This window comes from Pan troglodytes, chromosome 1 (assembly GCF_028858775.2).
Source record: "Pan troglodytes isolate AG18354 chromosome 1, NHGRI_mPanTro3-v2.0_pri, whole genome shotgun sequence".
Classification (NCBI taxonomy): domain Eukaryota; kingdom Metazoa; phylum Chordata; class Mammalia; order Primates; family Hominidae; genus Pan; species Pan troglodytes.
In genome coordinates this window covers 64,149,811-64,169,372 of record NC_072398.2, presented here as the reverse complement: position 1 = coordinate 64,169,372, position 19,562 = coordinate 64,149,811, and the positions used below count along the sequence as shown (strand labels likewise).

Here is a 19,562-nt window from a genome sequence, read left to right as displayed (position 1 = left end):
GGATAAATTTGATATTAGTGGAATACATATTTTTCTTTGGAAGAATGACCACAATTCTGTATTTTATTGCAAACAGCAATCAGTTGTCTTACAGGATCTATAACAAAAGGTAAATGAAGTTGAGTTGCATTTTGCTACACAGACATGTGCAAAGAATTGTCTATCTTATGCCAAGCCATACAAGAAGGCAGGCAAAAGTGCCAAATATCCCAGAAGAAATGCAGGAAATGTCAAAGCAATAAGAAGCCAGTATGACCAACTCATGTGTAGCGCAGCACAATCATTAAACATCATTGACAGCACTTTTTTCTTAAAGGTACATAAAATAGTGGTGTACTTTCAACTGAGGTCATGTTCACATCAAATACTATAGTCAAGTTTGTCTTTAGCACCTTCTCCATGGTTCTCCCTTCCTCCAGATATCTCATATACTGCCCGGCTATTTCTGCATATTAGTGTTACCCCTCCCAGGGCTACTAATATTTGAAACATAGCATCTAATTATAAAACGAGTTATGTACAAGGCTGGTTCAAGCTGTAAAAATGTTCCTTTAGATGATCTAGAATAGTGGTCCCCAACCTCTTGGCACCAGGAACAGGTTTCATGGAAGACAATTTTTCCATGGACCAGGGTTGGGGTGGCAGATGGTTTTGGGATGATTCAAGTGTATTACACTTATTGTGTACTTTATTTCTATTATTATTACATTGTAATATATAATGAAGTAATTTTGCAACTCATCATAATGTACAATTAGTGGAAGCCCTGAGCTTGTTTTCCTGCAACTAGACGGTCCCATCTGGGGGTAATGGGAGACAGTGATAGATTGTCAGACATTAGTTAGATTCTCATAAGGATCATGAACTTAGATCCCCTGCATGCACAGTTCACAGTAGAGTTCGTGCTCCTATAAGAATCTAATGCTGCTGCTGACCTGACAGGAGGTGGAGCTCAGGTGGTAATGCAAGTGATGGGGAGCGGCTGTAAATACAGATGAAGCTTCGCTTGCTCATCTGCTGCTCACCTCCTGCTATGAGGCCTGGTTCCTAACTGGCCACAGACGGTACTGGTCCATGGCCTGGCGGTTGGGAACTCCTGGTCTAGAACACATGGAAAGTCATAGGCTCACATATCCTGTTCTTTTTTATATTTGACTTATTTGACTTAAATTTTGATTTTTTAAAAGTTTAAAAGTTATGAATAATGTATAACATAATATTTAACAAAGACAAGATTTAGGCATAAGCAAAGAAAAAACTATCTCCTTCTCTATTTCTTGTTAGTGCCAGTCTCTCTGTATCTATTTTCTTTAGTGAGTAGAAAAACTATCTGTTTATCCCAGCCAAAGATTGCCTACAACCCTTCCAACAAAAAAGAGAAACACGACAGATGGCAATTATAATGGTAAACTCTCAATAATGCAGAAAGCATAACAAAAATCTCCTCCCCCTAAATTTGACTAGAGACACAAAAATTAAAGAGTAATTAGATAAAGTGCAAGCTCTCAGTCTAACAATGAAAGCACTTTCAATACTCACAGAATATTCCCAACTTACATTTCACTCTTACTTCTACTACTTCCCTACACTCCCACCAAACTAGACTGCCATTCTGACAGCATGACCTACACCTTCCCATCCCTGCTATGCCCCTGCTGCAGTGCCCTTTCTCAAAGTCCAGTTCAACCTTTCAGAATCCTGTCCATCCTTTAAGGTCCATTCACTCAACATATATCCACTACAGTCTATTTATAAAATACTAAGGACAGGAAAAGTAATTCAGAAGGTCCCTGCCCTGAGGAGCCACCAGTCTGACCTATCTTAATTGCTACATTTTCCACAAAGCCCTTTTGGATCTGCCAAACCACCTGTGATCTCTTCTTCCTTTTAAACCCCTTCTCTGGTATTTAAGAATCTCTGACCAATCCCCTACTATGAATCAGGGATAATGCTGGGCACTTTCACACGCATTTATATCATTTACTCCACACCACATCTTCATACACAAATAAGGCCTCCATAGACCCCTGGGCATGTAAGAAAACTGATGTTCATAAGTTCACATCCATGGCAAATGCCTTGTTAGGAAATGAAATGTAGTTTTATCAACTTTTGTATCTGTGGCTATTTCCATCAATATTACAGCAGCACCCACTTCATCTTATTATTATTTTTGTGGTTATCTTACTTTCTCTATTGCAATGACATTTTAAAACAAGAATTGAATCTTATACAGTCTAACATAAGTTTCAACACTTGCTATAGAAATGCCTGGTTTATAGCAGCTACTCAAAGAATGTTTCATAAGAAAGTTGTGTTCCAAGTATTCTGGTGAATGCCAATGCTGGTTCACAATGATGGGGGTCTGAGAACCAACTGACCTCCCTGACATTGTGTGAAGCAGGAACATACCGAACCTTTACTGGAAGTTGGAAGAGGAAGATGAGAGCTGTGAGGGATCTCAGAATGCATATGGGAAATCATGGGTTCAAGAAAGAGGCAATAAAAGAATGGAATCAACCTAGGTGCCCATCAACAGTGGATTGGATAAAATGTGGTACATATACACTATGGAATACTATGCAGCCATAAAAAGTAACAAAATTATGTCCTTTGCAGCAACATAGTTGCAGCTAGAAGCCATTATCCTAAGCGAATTAATGCAGGAACAGAAAACCAAATACCACATATTCTTACTTATAAGTGGGAAGTAAACATTGAGTACTCATGGACATAAAGATGGCAACAATAGACATTGGAAACTACTAGAGGGAGAAGGAAGGGAGGAGGGCAAGTGTTAAAAAACTATTGGATACTATGTTTACTCTCTGGGTGATGGGATCAATTGTACCCCAAATCTCAGTATTATGCAATATACCATGTAACAAACCTGCACATCTACCCCTTGAATCCAAAATAAGAGTTGAAATTGACCTGGCTCAGGGGCTCACACCTGTAATCCCAGCACTTTGGGAGGCCAAGGTAGGAGGATCACTTGAGGCCAGGAGTTCAAGACCAGCCTGGACAACACAGTAAGACTCCATCTCTCCAAAAATAAATAAATGGTCACTAGCAGTGGCTCACGCCTGTAATCCCAGCACTTTGGGAGGCTGAGGCGGGTGGATCACGAGGTCAGGAGTTTGAGACCAGCCTGGCCAATATGGTAAAACCCTGTCTCTACTAAAAATACACAAGTTAGCCGGGCATGGTGGCGCATGACTGTAGTCCCAGCTACGCAGGAGGCTGAGGCAGGAGAATCGCTTGAATCTGGGAGGCAGGGGTTGCAGTGAGCCAAGATCATGCCACTGCACTCCAACATGGGAGACAGAGAGACTCCATCTCAAAAAATTAATAAATAAATAAATACAAATTAGCCAGGCATGGTGGCATGCACCTGCAGTGCCAGCTACCCAGGAGGCTGAGACAGGAGGATCGCTTAAGCCGGGGAGCTCAAGGCTGCAATGAGCCGTGGTCACACCACTGCACTCCGGCTTGGGTAACAGAGCAAGAATCTGTCTCAAAAAAAGGAAAATGAAGTTGAAATTTATTTTTAGACCATCATTTAATAGCAGAAATTTTTTTTTTAAGTTTTAGCAAATGTCATATACTACAGCTGTCATACAATCAAAGCTTCTGTCTTTGAGGTAGAGATTTTCAGAGGGAAATAAAAAATAAGATCCGAGGCTGGAAATCGTGGTTCACCCAGCACTTTGGGAGGCTGAGGTGGGAGAATCACTTGAGTCCCAGCAGTTCGAGACCAGCCTGGGCAATGCAGTGAGACCCTGTCTATACAAAAAATAAAAATAAAAAAGCTGGGCACAGTGACATGCACCTGTAGTCCCAGCTACTCAGAAGGCCAAGGTGCGAAGATCACTTGAGCCCAGGAGGTTGAGGCTGCAGTGGGCCATGATTGTGCCACCGCCCTCCAGCCAGGGTGATAGAGTGAGACCCTGTCTTAAAAATAATAAGATCCAGCAAATAAAAGAAAAGGGCAATAATCTAATGTTGATCTGATTGAGCTTGGAAGGTCTAAAGCAAGCAACATTTAATACATAGAAATATATATATATTTTTAAATGTGAAAATAAAAGGGGGATGAAAATTTGCAAAAATTCAGACTGGCTTGATCAAGCTTTGTTCACAGTTCTGAGTACAACATAGGTACCTGGGAAAAAGAAAGCCTAGTTGGGTAAATTTCAAGGTCTGAATCTAGGGACACCAACTAAGTCAAGAGTTAGGGTTTTTTTTTTTTTTAAGTTTTGACCTAAAATCCAGAATGAAAACCAATCCTTTTCCAGGAACCTACATAGCTGAGAGAGCTCAACTTGGATTTCATGTTAGAAGAGTTTCCCTGGGACAAATGGGAGACAGGCTCACAGGTGAAGGCAAATGCAGACTAGTGAGAGAGTTGCAGGATTTCAGAGCTGACAGGAACCACAGCTATATCTAACCCAACCTATTCTTGTGATAGATGAAAAAAAAAAAAAACTGGGGAAACTAAGCGTCTATTGAAAGGTTTACACTTATGCTAAACTAATTAAGTAACATGAGCTTGCCACTCAGAACTGACCTCATCCAAATATAACTGTGTTCCCAGATTCCATCACCAGACCATAAAAGCCATATGTACTCGAAAAGAGTGCTTATGTGCTCTGCTTGGACTATGATAGATGCTGGAAATGGAGGATCCTGAGGGAAAAAGAACAACAGGAGAACTCACAGATTCCGGGAGTGTAGTTTTAGCAGCAGACAGTCTCCCTGGTTTTGATCCCCTCGAGAGTGAAAGAGCAAGCTTTCCAAGGGAAGTGGGGAGGAACAGCCATCCAAAGGAGCTCTCTGTCAGGCCTCATATTTCTCATGTTCCTGTATTGTTGCCTCCTGGTGAGTTTTCTGCCACTGCTATAAGAAATTACCATAAACTTCATTGCTTAAAAGAACAGAAACTTCCTCTGCAGTCCCGGAGGCTAGAAGTCTAAGTCAGTATCACTGGGATGAAATCAAGGAGTTAGCGGGCCCACCTGCCCTCTGGCAGGGCCATTCCCTTCAGAGGCTCCACTCCTTGCCTATTCCAGCTTTGGTAGCTACTGGGACTCCTGGGCTTGTGGCTGCATCACTCCATATTGCTTCAGTCTTCACACTGCGTGTGTGCGTGTGTGTGTGTGTAACCTCCCTCTGCTTTTCTCTTATAAAGATATATGTGATTGCATTTAATCCCCTAATCTCAAGTTCTTTAACTTAATCACATCCTCAAAGACACTTTTTTCCAAATAAGGTAACATTTACAAGTTCCAGGGATTAGGACCTGACATCTTTGGGGAGCATTCTTCAGCCCACTACCCCACATTAATAAAATTCATCCCCATGATTAATATAAAGATGTTTTCAAGTAAAGAAACTGAGGGACTTATATGAAGTCACACTACAAGACTCTTCTCCATCCTATCCCTTTCCTCCTATGCTCCTTTCTTCCTTATACGGCACATTTCTTTATAAGAAATTAATAAGTTCATCCAAGGAAGCAATAAATATTAGGTAATACTGAGGACCTTGGTATTCATTGCTGACTTCTGTTAATAGCTGGATTCTTTTTTTTTTTTTGAGAGACAGGTTCTTGCTATGTTGCCCAGGCTGGAGTGCAGTGGCTATTCATAGATGCAATCACAGTGTACTACAACCTTTAACTTCTGGGCTCAAGCAATGCTCCTGCCTCAGCCTCTAACTAGCTGGGACTACAGGTGTGTCCCATTGTGCCTGGCCCTTAGTAGCTAATCCTAAAATCACTCTTAAGATGGTTCTGGAGGTCATACAACCTTCTATTGTCCCACTAGAACCCTTCCACTCCAGAAAGTGGAACTTATTACTTCTCCCTTTCTTCTCCACACCACCACAAAGAAAAGAATATGTATATTGTTTGTGTATTGCTTGGTTCATTCATCACCTTAATAAATATTTCTTAACTACCTCTCATGAGCCAGACACTGTGCAGGTCTTTGGAGACATAAAGATGAAAGGTGGGGCTGATGCTTTCAACGAGTGTAGCAGAAATGGAGAATTGCAAACACAGTAAATGTGACGAACGTCGTAACAAAATAAAAGCAGGTGTGGGCAAAGCTAAAGCCAAGGAGCAACACGTTGAGGAGTGAGCTCAGGTTCTTTGTATTTCAGTTTGCCACTGATTTTCTTACTGTGTGACTGTCAGCAAATTACTTAAGCTCTCTGAGCTTCACTTTTCTCACCTGCAAAGTGGAGACAAAGACCACCCACCTTAAACAGCTACGTGAGAAGTAAAGAGTACAATATATGTAAAGCAGCTGACCCACTGCAGGTGCAAGGAGCATGTGAGTCTGGGTGAGGGACTGCGGGAGCTTGACAGAGAGCTAAGGCTTGAACTGAAACTTGGCAGGCAGGTAGAGGTTTATCAGGCCAGCCGAGGCAAAAGCTAAGGAGGCAAAGGATGAGGTGATTGGAAAGAAGCTCACAAGATGAGGCTGGAGAGGTGGACAGAATCTCTGGTCATGGAGATTAACAGGGAGCTGATGGATACCTACTACTGGGAAAGTGACATGCTGAGATTTGCACAGATATGCCAAGAATGATTTGGGGAACGCACACACAAAATGAGAATTAGGAGATCAGTTACAATTTGATATATAACTTCAAGCTTCATAAAAGCTTGAAGTCAGGCAGTGACATGGAAATGAATAAGAAAGAAGGAATATCAAAGACATTTTGGAGTAAGAATTTACTATTTAGTGGGGGGTTGTTTGTGGCAGGTAATGGAGAGGGAAGAGATAAGGATGGCTCCAAGATTCTCGAGTTATGTCTACCTAATCACAAAACAACTAGATAATCAGTCTTTCTCTTTTTTTCTTTTTCTTTCTTTTTTTGTCTCCCTTTCTTCCTTCCTTTCATCTTTCTTTTCTTTTTCGCTCTTTCTGTGTTTTCTTCTTTGTAATCAAGTCAAATCTTTTTTTGTGAATTGAAAAAAGCAAACTGGGACATAAATACGAAAGTAGGTTTAACATATTTTTCAGCTTTCAAGTGGTTGTTTTGACATCATGAAGCCACTAAAAATTTATTTTTAAACACTGTTAAGCTTTCTATTCAGAAAATTAAATGATTCTAATGGAATTCTCAAGTTAAAGTGTACTTCTAATAAGAAATTACATAGTGCTGAGAGGCATAAATGCCAAATATAAATACAATTTTAAAGACTGTATTTATTATATAAAGATAATTCTCATTGACATTTAGTAAGATTATATTTATTATATAAAGATTGTATTACTAGGGCTTGCTCCAGTAATCATGGCCGATATCCCATGGCCAGTGGATAAACTGCATCTTTAAAAGCTGGCTTCAGCAGCTAAATCGAGTTACTTAGGATCGGTTATGTTATCAAACATCCATTGGCTAATTTATTCCTGAAGCAAATTGATTACCATTCCATCTGGAAAGAATTAGGGATTATTTTGACTTATTTGAGAATTTTGCTTGTCTTGCCTTGATTAGCATTCATTCAACATTCAACAAATGTGCATTGAGTTGCTACTATGCACAAATGTACTAGAAGCTGCAGAATTATAAAGAACACAGTTTGGTGCTGACACAAAGGTGAGATACAACATATTTAGTACAAAGCAGAATGCACTGGGCACCACATCAGTGCCATAAACAAGGCTCTCTGAATTTAAAAGAGAGTGACACTTCCAGGGGGAGTAACTGGAGGCAGAAACAAAGGTAGAAAAAAATCTTAGGCAGAGACAACTGCATAAACCAAAAAGCAGAAAGTGACAAGGCCAGGGCTTCTCCCCTATTCCTACTGTCCCCACAAGAGAGCATGCCCCTTGTCACCAAGGCTCCTCTGCAAGCTTCCTTCTTTTCTCCTTCTCTGGGTCTCAAGTCAAACATTACTCCCTTTGAGAAGCCTTCTCTTTTTAAGTAGAATTTAGTTCCCTTTCTGGAATTTACAAAGCCCATTCTGGACACATTTTAAATGCATTTATCACTTAATATTTAAGAATCACTTAAAGCCCCTGGATTGCCTGGTTTTAAGTCTCTGCTTTGCCACTTGTCACCAGAAAAACTGTGGGCAAGTTATCTAACTTTCCTGTGCTTTGCTTTCCTCATTTAGGAAATGGAGATACTGATACCTACAGAACTGGCTAGGATTACACGGAGTAAGTTATGTCAAGGGCTTACTGCCGTACCTACCAAGGTCAGGGCTCAATAGGTGCTAGCTGCTATCACTATTCCATACTTAGAGCGCTGTGTCCCACACTAGATTGCACACCTCTGGTGGGTAGGGGTAAATCCTATTCATCTTTGTATCTCCACACTCCATTATGGCATTTGGAAAATATGGAATAAATTAAAATTTTCAGTGACAAATATCTGGTTCCGGGAGTGTCTCAGAATATCTTCAGGAGAAAATATCCAATAAGCAGATGGTGATTCTGAATTTGAAAGACTTTAGACTATTTCTGGGATGAGACAAAACCAGTGAGGAGGCAATGTCTCCAGATGCAGAATAAGAGGGAATAGGTGAAGGGGCCAGGTCCTGGGCTAAGTGGGGATTCTGGCCAGACACCCTGTGCCCTGAAAAAGGACGTTGGGCGTAACTGGCTACCCAGAGATGATGTTGACAAGAGACCCCAGGAGCCAAAGCGCCTGGATTGCCGGCACCAGCAGAACCGTGGCTGGACCTCGGAGGCTAAATACAATCTCCACTTCCACTGCAAAACATCTAGTTTTAACAAATCAGTGATTGTTAATGGTAGCAAGGAAGCATGATAGTAAATAAATTCCTCCAAATTACTTTAGCAGGCCTGGCAGTAATGTGGAACTTTTTGAATTCCTCAAATTGTATAATACCACAGACTTCTCCCATACCACTCAGCTTTGAGTGGCTTTAAAATATAGGAAAGAAAACAATCTACGATGTGTTGGTTTTAAATACTTTTCTGATGAAAGCATAGTAACAAGTATATAGTAACCTAATCTGTGTAAATTAGTATACCACAATGTATTTTGGTAGTGGGCTAGGGTGAGAACTAGTGTTGTCTTAAAACCTTCTGATAATAATATGATTCCTATTAACTTCCTATGAGCATTTTGCAAGAAAGTCAAGCAAACCACTTGCATAAAAATTTTTTAAATTTTTTCATTAGTTCTGTGAGTAAAAATGCTCAGGCACACTCTGCTTTCTCAGTTAATAGATGAAATAGATAACCGCTGCAAAAATGTGAGGAGGATCATTCCATTTCTTAGTGGAAAAGGTATGGTGAAATCATCAACATTTCATCATTCGATCTGCTTGAGATGTGTTGAACAGGTTGACTTCCTACATCTCCTAGCGGGTTAAGCGGGCAATGTGCCGCGAACAGGTACAACAGAGAAGGCATCCGGACACACGTCAGTCTATCCTTTCTTATATTCCAATTATTTTCCAGTTCACATTATGGGAAAATTTGATATACATTGCATTGACTCTGAACATCACTTAGGACAGTACCCAAAGCACTTACAGTTTTGACAAATGGAAGAAGGAGGAAAAAGAAAGGAGAAGAGTTTGAAGACAAAAGAAATTAAGGAAAGTAAACTAAAGCAATTGAAACTATTTGGCAATCCTTTCCCTCTCAACTCTAAGTCTTATTCTAAATTAGGGGTTTTCTAGATATACAATCATGTCATCTGCAAACAGGGACAATTTGACTTCCTCTTTTCCTAATTGAACACCCTAAATTAGGAAAGTTAAACACCTAAAATGTCAACACTTTCATTTAAAGAATGTGGGAGAGCCGGGCGCAGTGGTTCACACCTATAATCCTAGCACTTTAGGAGGCCGAGGCAAGTAGATTGCTTGAGCTCATGAATTCAAGACCAGTCTGAGCAACATGGAAGAACCCTGTCTCTACAAAAAATACAAAAACTAGCCAGGCATGGTGGCACCTGCCTGTAGTCCCAGCTGCTCAGGAGGCTCTTGAGCCTGGGGGGTCAAGGCTGCAGTTAGCGGAGATCGCACCACTGCACTCCAGCCTGGGCTTTAACAAAGCAAGACCCTGTCTCAAAAAAAAAAAAAAAAAAACCTGGGAAAGATCCCATAGATCTGAATTTAGATACCTGGGGGGTGTGAGATGGGGAAGCATAACACATGTATTTTACAATGATAGTTGTTTTACTCTGTTTACTAAATGCCAATCAGAAGTGTTTCCCTGTGTCCCATGCTAAGTAATAACACAGATTGATGTCTGTAGTCATGTTGCTTCAATATTCTCAGAGATGCAGCTACAACCGGGGTTCAGTAGCAGATCAGCTGCTCAGACAGAGGAGACCATATTTGCCCTAATTTGTAACAAATTTTTCAGCCACTCATTCTGCTACTCTCTGAGTAATCTTGACTCAACTTCCCATACCTAATAACCTAATAACAGAAACTACCTTAAGACAATGCATAGTATCATAATTGTGTCTACAGTTTTTTAAAAAAACAAATTAAGTAGACAATTTAAAGTTTATTGAAGTCTTTGAGTTATCATTTACTCAAATACACACAAATTATTGATCTGGAGAATAATTTATCAGGGAGCTGATAGAGATCATAATGAAAGTTATACAGGCCAAGAAACACAATAATAAACTATCAGAAAAAGAACTTGGTAAGTACTGTATCTTTCCACTTGCTGTGTGCATTAAAGTTATACTTTTTTAGTCCATTTAGTTGTTTTCAATTTAAAAGAGATGCAATCTGTGGGTTATAAAATAAAAAAACAGCTTTGGACCACATCTCTAGCATAGTAGGAAGAACACAAATGAAACTGACAGATGCCGCGGAGTGCGGTGGCTCACACCTGTAATCCCAGCACTCTGGGAGGCCGAGGCTGGCGGATCACGAGGTCAGGAGTTCGAGACCATCCTGGCTAACATGGTGAAACCCCGTCTCTACTAAAAATACAAAAAAATTAGCAGGGCGTGATGGCGGGCGCCTGTAGTCCCAGCTACTTGGGAGGCTGAGGCAGGAGAATGGCATGAACCCGGGAGGCGGACCTTGCAGTGAGCTCAGATTGCCCCACTGCACTCCGGCCTGGGCAACAGAGCGAGACTCCATCTCAAAAAAAAAAAAAAAAGAATCAGGTTCCTCCTGGACGCTGCCTGCTGATGTGCCTACCTAACTGGCCACACTCAGCTCTGAGGCAATGGCTGGTAGGAGCAGTCTCACACTCACCTTGTAACTCTGCACTGACAGTGCAGCCAGCCCTATGGTTTGTGACATCGAATATGAGAAAAGGCACCTCCAAGTGACTCGAAAATCAGGATGTTTCATAAAAATCCTCAATTATTCTTCCAAGAAGAGGAAAAAGTAATAGGCAAAGAGAAGAACATCAGTGGGGGAATGAGAGCTTAGCATTTTGCTGTTTTGGAAAGTGATATCTCTTCTTATAATTTGTCTATAAAAATGATTAGCTTTGGGTCATAGGCCCCTTTAATAATCTGCTGAAAGCTTTGGATACCAGAAAAACATAGTAGACATAAAATTCTGCTGCTTCCAATTCCCTGACCTCAAGTCAAGACACTTCGATTTAGATGTCTGTGAAGAACCCTTCTAAAACTAGCAAGCCTAATATTTTCAGTTACAAAATTTGATCAGAATGAGTTCCATGAGAAGCCTGCATTGGCCAACAAATGGAAAAACAAGGGGTTTAGCCTGAGAAAGTAAAGAAAAGAGACTACATTTCAATTTTATGAATGTTTTATTTCAGACTTAAATTCAATTTTTCAAATGATGACTCTTTGGGATTAATATAGGCATCCGATCACTGCAACTTTAGTCTCCCAATGCACCAATGCCATTTCTTAGAGAAGAATTTCTATTTTCCTGATAGAAGCAAAGAAGTTGTATTTGGGGTTCAGAGGATAATGTTAATGCTGAATGACACAGGAAAAAAACAGCAACAACCATATTATTTAGAAGTTGACCACATATCTTGCTGCTTGAATATTTGCAACTTGCTGAGGAAATGCAATGTAGCAAGTCATAGACTAATAACTCAGCAACTGCAAATTATTGTTCAAAAATGACCCCCAAAAATCTTAGTACCAAGGTTATCAAAGATAAGCAAATAATAATAATAATAAATAAAAATTTTAAAAATGACTCCCAAAATCTTTGCTCATATAAGTGGAATTTTAGCTTATGTGAATTAACTTAAAAATCTTTATTAAGTTCTAAGTTTTCTAACACACTACACTAGACAATGAGGTGATATAACAGTATATAGTTCACTATGGAAGAACACAACCCAAAGGGAAAAAATAAAGCTCAGGATTTTAAGCTTATCACAAAAACAGGGTAAGATGGATAGGATGATCTTGCAAAAAGACATATGGAAAAATCATACACTACATTTGTCCCTGACACATTGTACAGCAACAGCTATACAATTACCTCTACGGACATTGCTGATTGCTGTCTTTGTGTACATGGAGCATCAAGAAGTCACATCCAGAAGATATCCAAGTACCACTAGTAAAAGGAAATCCACTGCTGCCCTGGGAGGTAGAGGATGGATGATGGTCACCACTCATTGGTGATAGTGAAAGGCTCTGTGCAGATAAGATATGGTTAGTCAAGCTTGTTGTCCATCTTTCTGGTGACTAGTTCTAGATTATAATAGTCTGCTGAGACATACTAAGCCCACTAGTCCATGATTCAGTACTTGGGTCTTTATGGGAATGACCACACTGCTAGAAGACAGAGAAGCAGCATTGGCATCTAAGAAGTCACAAGCTGAAGACTAGAAGACCCAGCCACACAGGTGGCGTTCTTGTAGCTTCTTCCTCTCAATGGTTAGGACTTTGAAAAAGAGAGAATATTGGGAAAGTGAACAGCTAACTATGAAGAGGTACGTGGTGAATAGGATATTTTCTGTTTGATGCCTTTAGGTAATGCAGGAATGGACTTTGGGTAGGGTTGGAGTACATGTCATGAGGACAAGAACATCTTGGAGACTATTAAGCAGTCTCTAAACTTAGTATAGGACAGTAAAGAAAGCAATGCTTATATAAAACCATGAAACCAGTTGTCATAAAGGTCTGCAGTAATGTCATGGGAAAAAGAATAGTGGGAGAGGAGCCATGAGATTCCTACAGAAAACAACTGGAAAATGTTCCCAAAGTAATACTCTCAAGGGTCTTTTAGTTGTATAGGCCCAGGCCAGAGCATGGGAACTTGAGAATAAGGTGGTAAATACAATCTCATAATAATTACTGGGATTTAGTGTATTCCAGAGAAATATCTGTAAGGAAAGGAGGTAAAGAAATACCCCTCACCTGTGTGAAAATCCATGTACCTAGATGGTAATGAGGACACAGAGGCATTCGAAAAAGAATTAAATAAGAGGAAAAGAAATCATATTATTGATGAAATAGATATTAACAAACTATCTAGCCAAATGGAAGAAATGAGAGATATGTTCCTAATTTAGTATACAATGCTGGCACAGAGGCACGAAACAGTTATGATGGGAAACTTCTACTGCGTTTGATTGGAGACTAAACTAAAAGCAGAAAGTCTGGCAAGTTACTGCCTGCACTGAATTTTTCTTTACAGAGAGAGGAAGTAACCAGGGGAACTGCTACTTGAAGAGATACCAGCTAGTGAAGTGAAATAACGAACCTTGGGTGAAATCAATGATGTCATGAGAGAACATGGCAGAAACCCTCTTAACCACCCTCCACTCATCCAAGGCTTTTCACTCTCTGTAAAATATGCTTTAGAAAGTTTTGATAAAGAGTTTCTAAAAATAATTACTGTTAAATTACATGTAGGTAAAACAACTATAAATACAGATCTAGATGGATTCTGTCATCAGATTTCTTTACAAAGTCTTGCCCAACTTAAAAGAAATTAAGACTGAAAATTATAGATGATGCAAAAATGACAATATGGAACTGCAAGCAATCTTTAAAAAAAGACCTTAGCCCTAGGTCAAAGAGTAGCGAGTGAATATATTTGTTTCATTAACATATTTTAAGTTAAAAGATTCAAGATATGTTTATCTTTTAATGATTTGCTACTTTAACGGTCTTTTGGTTAATTGTCCCACTCCATTCCAACAGCAATAGACAAAAGACATTTACCCTGACATTTCTGATAGCCAGATAGGGAGTCGCTGAAAATATGACAAGAAAGCATGGACTTCAAGAAGGCAGATTTCAAAAGAATCAGCAGAAACAGCATCATGACTCTGTGGGAAGAGCGATCTGAATGAGAGTCAAATAGCATCCATCTGTCCGCAGACTATGGACAATTTTGTCTGTATAGTCACAGATGGTGATTCCACCAAGGAAGGAAGGATGGAGGTTCCTACATAGTTCTATTATGACCTGATTTCAAAGCGCTGGGATTAAAAAAAAAAAGAAAGAGGGGCTCCTCAAGAACAAATGCAAGAGAGTTTTGGGTCTCTCCAAAAACAGGGACAGATAGATTGAGACCTATAATTTGTAAGAACAACAAGAAGCATTCTAATGGTTATGTTAGGCACAAAAGGAATACAAGGGAGAAATAAGCCAGATGTTTGGCACCAATGACATCATGTTGCTGGAATAACAAAGTGAAAGGAGAACTGCTCCCCTATTACTTTCGCAATTACTTCTCTTCCAAGAATAGTGATTTTCAGACTTAAAATAGTAGACTAAATATGGTTACAGAAAAAGGAAGCTGAGGATTAGTAAAGAGATTTAAAGTGAGCCTTGAGATGCTATAAAATAACAACAATCCAGCATGCTGAGAAAATTTACAAATAAGAATGCTAAACTATTGTTAACCTGTGGGAGTGCTGGAAGAGTTGAATGGACAATTGTAGATCTGATTCTCAAAAAGAGGAAAGAGGAAGGATGAATGGAAATGTATGCAGATTTATTTACGCCTTGGAGCTTCACTGTAATACCAGGAAAGATTATGGAGTTGATAGTAATGGGAAGTCTTGAAATTTCATGATAAAAAATTAGATCATAAATAGTAACTGTTTCTAAACTAAAAGTTGCTATCAAATTTATTGGAGAAATAATAGAGATATTTTCTTTTAAAAAGCACAGTAAAAACTAGAATACCTGCTATTGGGAGTGGAAGGCCACATTCTCCACTCTTCATATTTTCATAAAAAGAAATCTGGAACAACAGGAAGAAAAAGCTGCCTTAAAAGGAGTACATGGTTCAAAACAAAGAAATGCATTGTTTCGGGAGGCCAAGGCGGATGGATCACCTGAGGTCGGGAGTTTGAGACCAGCCTGACCAACATGGAGAAACCTTGTCTCTACTAAAAATACAAAATTAGCTGGGCGTGGTGGTGCATGCCTGTAATCCCAGCTACTCAGGAGGCTGAGGCAAGAGAATCTCTTGAACCCAGGAGGTAGAGGTTGTGGTGAGCCAAGACCGTGCCATTGCACTCCAGCCTGGGCAACAAGAGCAAAACTCCATCTCAAAAAAAAAAAGAAAAAAGAAAAAGAAAAGAAAAGAAAAGAAATGCATTGTTTCTCCTACCTTGCTTTCTGTTGGATCAAATGACATGTAGTCCAAGTCTTTGAGATCTTTTTAAAAGTATGACTGCTCTTGTACTCAAATGACTTTAAGAAGGTTAAGTAGACAAATTGCATTAGTGATAGAAAGCGATGCTATGAATGTAGGGTGCTGTAGTAAAAAGGGGTTTGGCTTCAGACACAGAAGAACAAATAATGTATTATTTAGCGGTATGAGGTACATAGAGCAGGCAAATTCATAGATGGAAAGTGAAATAGAGGTTACCAGGGTCTGGGGGGAGAAGGAATGGGGAGTTATTTAATGAGCACAAAGTTTATGTTGGCGATGATGAAAACATTTTGGGAGTAGATAGTGGTGATGGTTATACAATATTGTGAATATAGTTAATGCTGCTGAATTGCAAGTTGCCAATGTTTAACATGATAAATATGTATATTTTCCAGCAATAATTTCTTAAAAGGCCTGGCTTTGACCAAATAATCCTGGGTTTGAAGCCCAGATTCCTGTATATTGAACCCCCCTTCCTATACAGACAGGAGCCTTGTGCTGACCAGGGGCCAGAGGCCAGAGACAGCTGGCTGGGCCTAGGCAAGAGGAAGTGGCAGAGGACTTGGCACAGGAACTAAGTGTGAGCCAAGAGGTGGTGCAGAAATTAGGAAGAATTCAGTCCTGGCACAATTCACTAACAAAATAACTGTCCAAATATGAATTGATTGGCTTCAGGAGATAGTGAGTTTCTTATTACTGGAGGTATTGAAAGCTGCTTACCCCCTTGGTAAGGGCATTCAAGCATGAAATTATCTTTAATGACCTTTAAATTCCCTTCCAAAAGAGCAAGCACGTGATGTTTATTCCTTTACCATAATCTCCTTAAACTATAAGAGATACAGAAATGTCCCCCAAATGTTCCACTTCCAACAAAATGGAAAAATAATGGAGAAAAAGAACTCTCAAATTATTTATTCAACCTACTCCCAGATAAGCATATTGGGATATTCAAAAATAGGAAATAAAAATAAAAGAATCCTTAGGAATAAGAATTATCATAGTCATTACATAAGCTTATGAATTTGTTTTCAAGAGTTCCTTAGATATATATGGTACTTAGAAAGAGCTAATTCCAGCACATTTCTATCTGAAACAGGTCTAGACTCAATTAACTCCTGTTCAAAGCATGTATGTATTCATTTATTCATTCATGCCACAAGCAAGTTGACCTTAATAGGACAGATATCCTGGAACACAAAAAGGGTAGGAAAATGAATAAGATAAAACTTCTGCTACCAAGAGTCCAGACTAGTTACTGTGTTCCAAGAGGTTAGAAATTCAGTGTGGCTGATATATTATGCATCTATGATGGCCTTTCTTTTTAAAACTGTAATTTTAAAAAATTATTCACATTTTGACACCTAAGAAATAATTCTAAGAAAGTGATCAGAGATTCATATAAATATTTATGCATTAGGATGTTCACTAAAATATTATTTATAATAATGAAAATTTTAAAATGACCTAAATGTCCAACAAGAAGAGAATGGTTAAATAAATTATAGGATATACGACAGCCAGCATCCTCCACAGCCAATAAAACTTAAGATTTCGGAGACTATTTAATAAGGGAAATGTTTACAATATAATGTGGAGTGGCAGTATACCGATTTGTACAAAATATGATCCAAATTTTGTTTTTTATGTGTGTGGGTATGTTTATATGAAACATTGAAAAGAGAAAGAGAAGGAAGAGAAAGGAAATAGATACTAATATTACTTAACAACAGATTGAAGGATCATGGATAATTTATTTTTTTCTATTTTTCTTCATGTTTTATGTAGTAATTTAGAATCAGAATTGTTACTTAAAATATTTAAATAAAAATAATGGCTTTTAATATTTTTCCCTAATTTTTGTTCTAAAATCTTTTGGATTTATCTTTTGGATTTGCTATACTCTGACATTTGGTGAGAGATTTTCTTTTCTTTGAAAGTGGAATATTCAGCACTTTGGGAGGCCGAGGCAGGCGGATCATGAGGTCAGAAGATCGAGACCATCCTGGCTAACACGGTGAAACCCCGTCTCTACTAAAAAAAAAAATACAAAAAATTAGCCAGGCGTGGTGGCGGGCGCCTGTGGTCCCAGCTACGTGGGAGGCTGAGGCAGGAGAATGGCGTGAACCCGGGAGGCAGACCTTGCAGTGAGCCGAGATCGCACCACTGCTCTGCAGCCTGGGTGACAGAGCGAGACTCTGTCTCAAAAAATAAATAAATAAATAAATAAAAGTGGAATATTGTTCAAAGAAACTGGCTTATAGTAATAAGAATAACCACCACTTATTGAGCCCTTATGAACACAGTACACGCATAACCTAATTCTCACAACAAAATGTAAATTAGTTGTTATTATCCCATTTCACATACAAAGGAACTGAGGCTCAGTTATATAACTTGCGCAAAGAGGACCCAAACATGGGCTGCCCCAATCCTTCTTCCACTCTTTCCATTGAGTCACATGGCTACCCAAGTTTTTCTCCTGCTTGTCCAACCAACTATAAGTTTAAATAAGAGTAAGAGATAGCACACTGCACTTCCCTTTGAAAGCAGAGGAGTCATTAGTCCTGTGAAAAAGTTTTCCTTCAGAGTGACTATTAAAACTGAACTAGGATTATGCTAAGGGGCACATAATCAAGTGAAGAATCTCAGACTAGAATTTAAGTCTCAGTTTCTAATGGGGAAATTGGGGATGACAATATCCACAGAAAATTATGCAGTACTGGGTTTGGGTCCCTGCTCTGTCACAGACCAGCCATAGGTAAGGCTCTTGCACCCCCAGGCAGTCAACAGTCATCACCATCACTACCACCATCATTATTGTTGAATGGATGCCAAGAATGAAACAATAAAAAGATAATTCCATCAAATGTTTATTTAAAACTACTCTGTCAAGATAATGATTTTTTATTTGCTTTATCTCCAAAATCATTTTTAAAAAAACAAGAGTTATAACCCAACCCAAATGAATGCATTCACCCTGTTCACTAGTGCAGAGGAGTCTGTTAATTTAGATGCAGATAATCTCATGAGATAATATAATGGTCTCTATTATTTTGACGATGAACAAGGAATCTGAGCCTGTTAGTGAGAAGGTGCACGACTTTTTTCCCAGGCCATCCAGGATTGTTTAGCATAGTGAGATGAAATTTACAAAAGGTAAGTGAATGATGAGAAGGAGTTAATATAATTTATTCCCCAATGTAATTTTCTCCACATTCTTAGGCAGGCAGGCCCCAGACACATTGTCTTTTCACTCCATCATTCTCCTAATATGTAACAAGGGCCATTAAGCTAGGTAAAAAGATGAATTGCTAGAGATCGTTATGCACGCTTTCAGCAGCCCATGAAATGTACCCAAGAACAATAAAGATATCTGATGACCTGTCAAGAAGATGCTTATGCAAATGAGAACATCATGATTATACTTCTGCTTGTTCATCTAAAGGCTATCGTGAAATATAGATTGAAAAACTTCACTTGCTCAGTAGCATCACAAATAAGAAGTTGGTTTTCGATTAGGTTATGCTAGAAATGAAAATTCATGGCCACATGCCTAATTCAGCTATAAAAGAAGACAATAATCGACATAGAACAGCATCCAACCTGATTTCCTTGGGAAACAATAATTTCATTACATGACAGTTCTTACTGCTCCCTTGAATTACAGTATTTGGTGCTGAAAATTACTTGTAATCCTCAGAAGTAAAATATATTATAAGCATATATCATCAGCATCTTTCTGCTCTTAAATAGTAAGTGATATTTCTGACTTGAATTCAATAACCTTCAAGGTATCCATGAGAATTAAGACAGAAAGAGTTGAGGCAATGGATATAAGCCATACAGCAAACTCCTCATGGGAGCATGAACTCAGCTCAGTTTTTCTGACACCCAGCCATCTCCTCTCATGGCTATGTAGTGAGTGACATTGTATGCAAGAGTGAGGCATTGGCTTCAAGGAGGACCATGTGCATTA

At 39.1% G+C, this 19,562-nt stretch overlaps 1 protein-coding gene across 2 annotated transcripts in view; it reads right to left on the bottom strand.

Moving 5' to 3' along the window:
- The window catches only part of NIBAN1 (niban apoptosis regulator 1), a 177,428-nt gene that overhangs the window by 134,085 nt on the left and 23,781 nt on the right, over nucleotides 1-19,562 (bottom strand). The gene's annotated exons all lie outside the window — the stretch shown is intronic.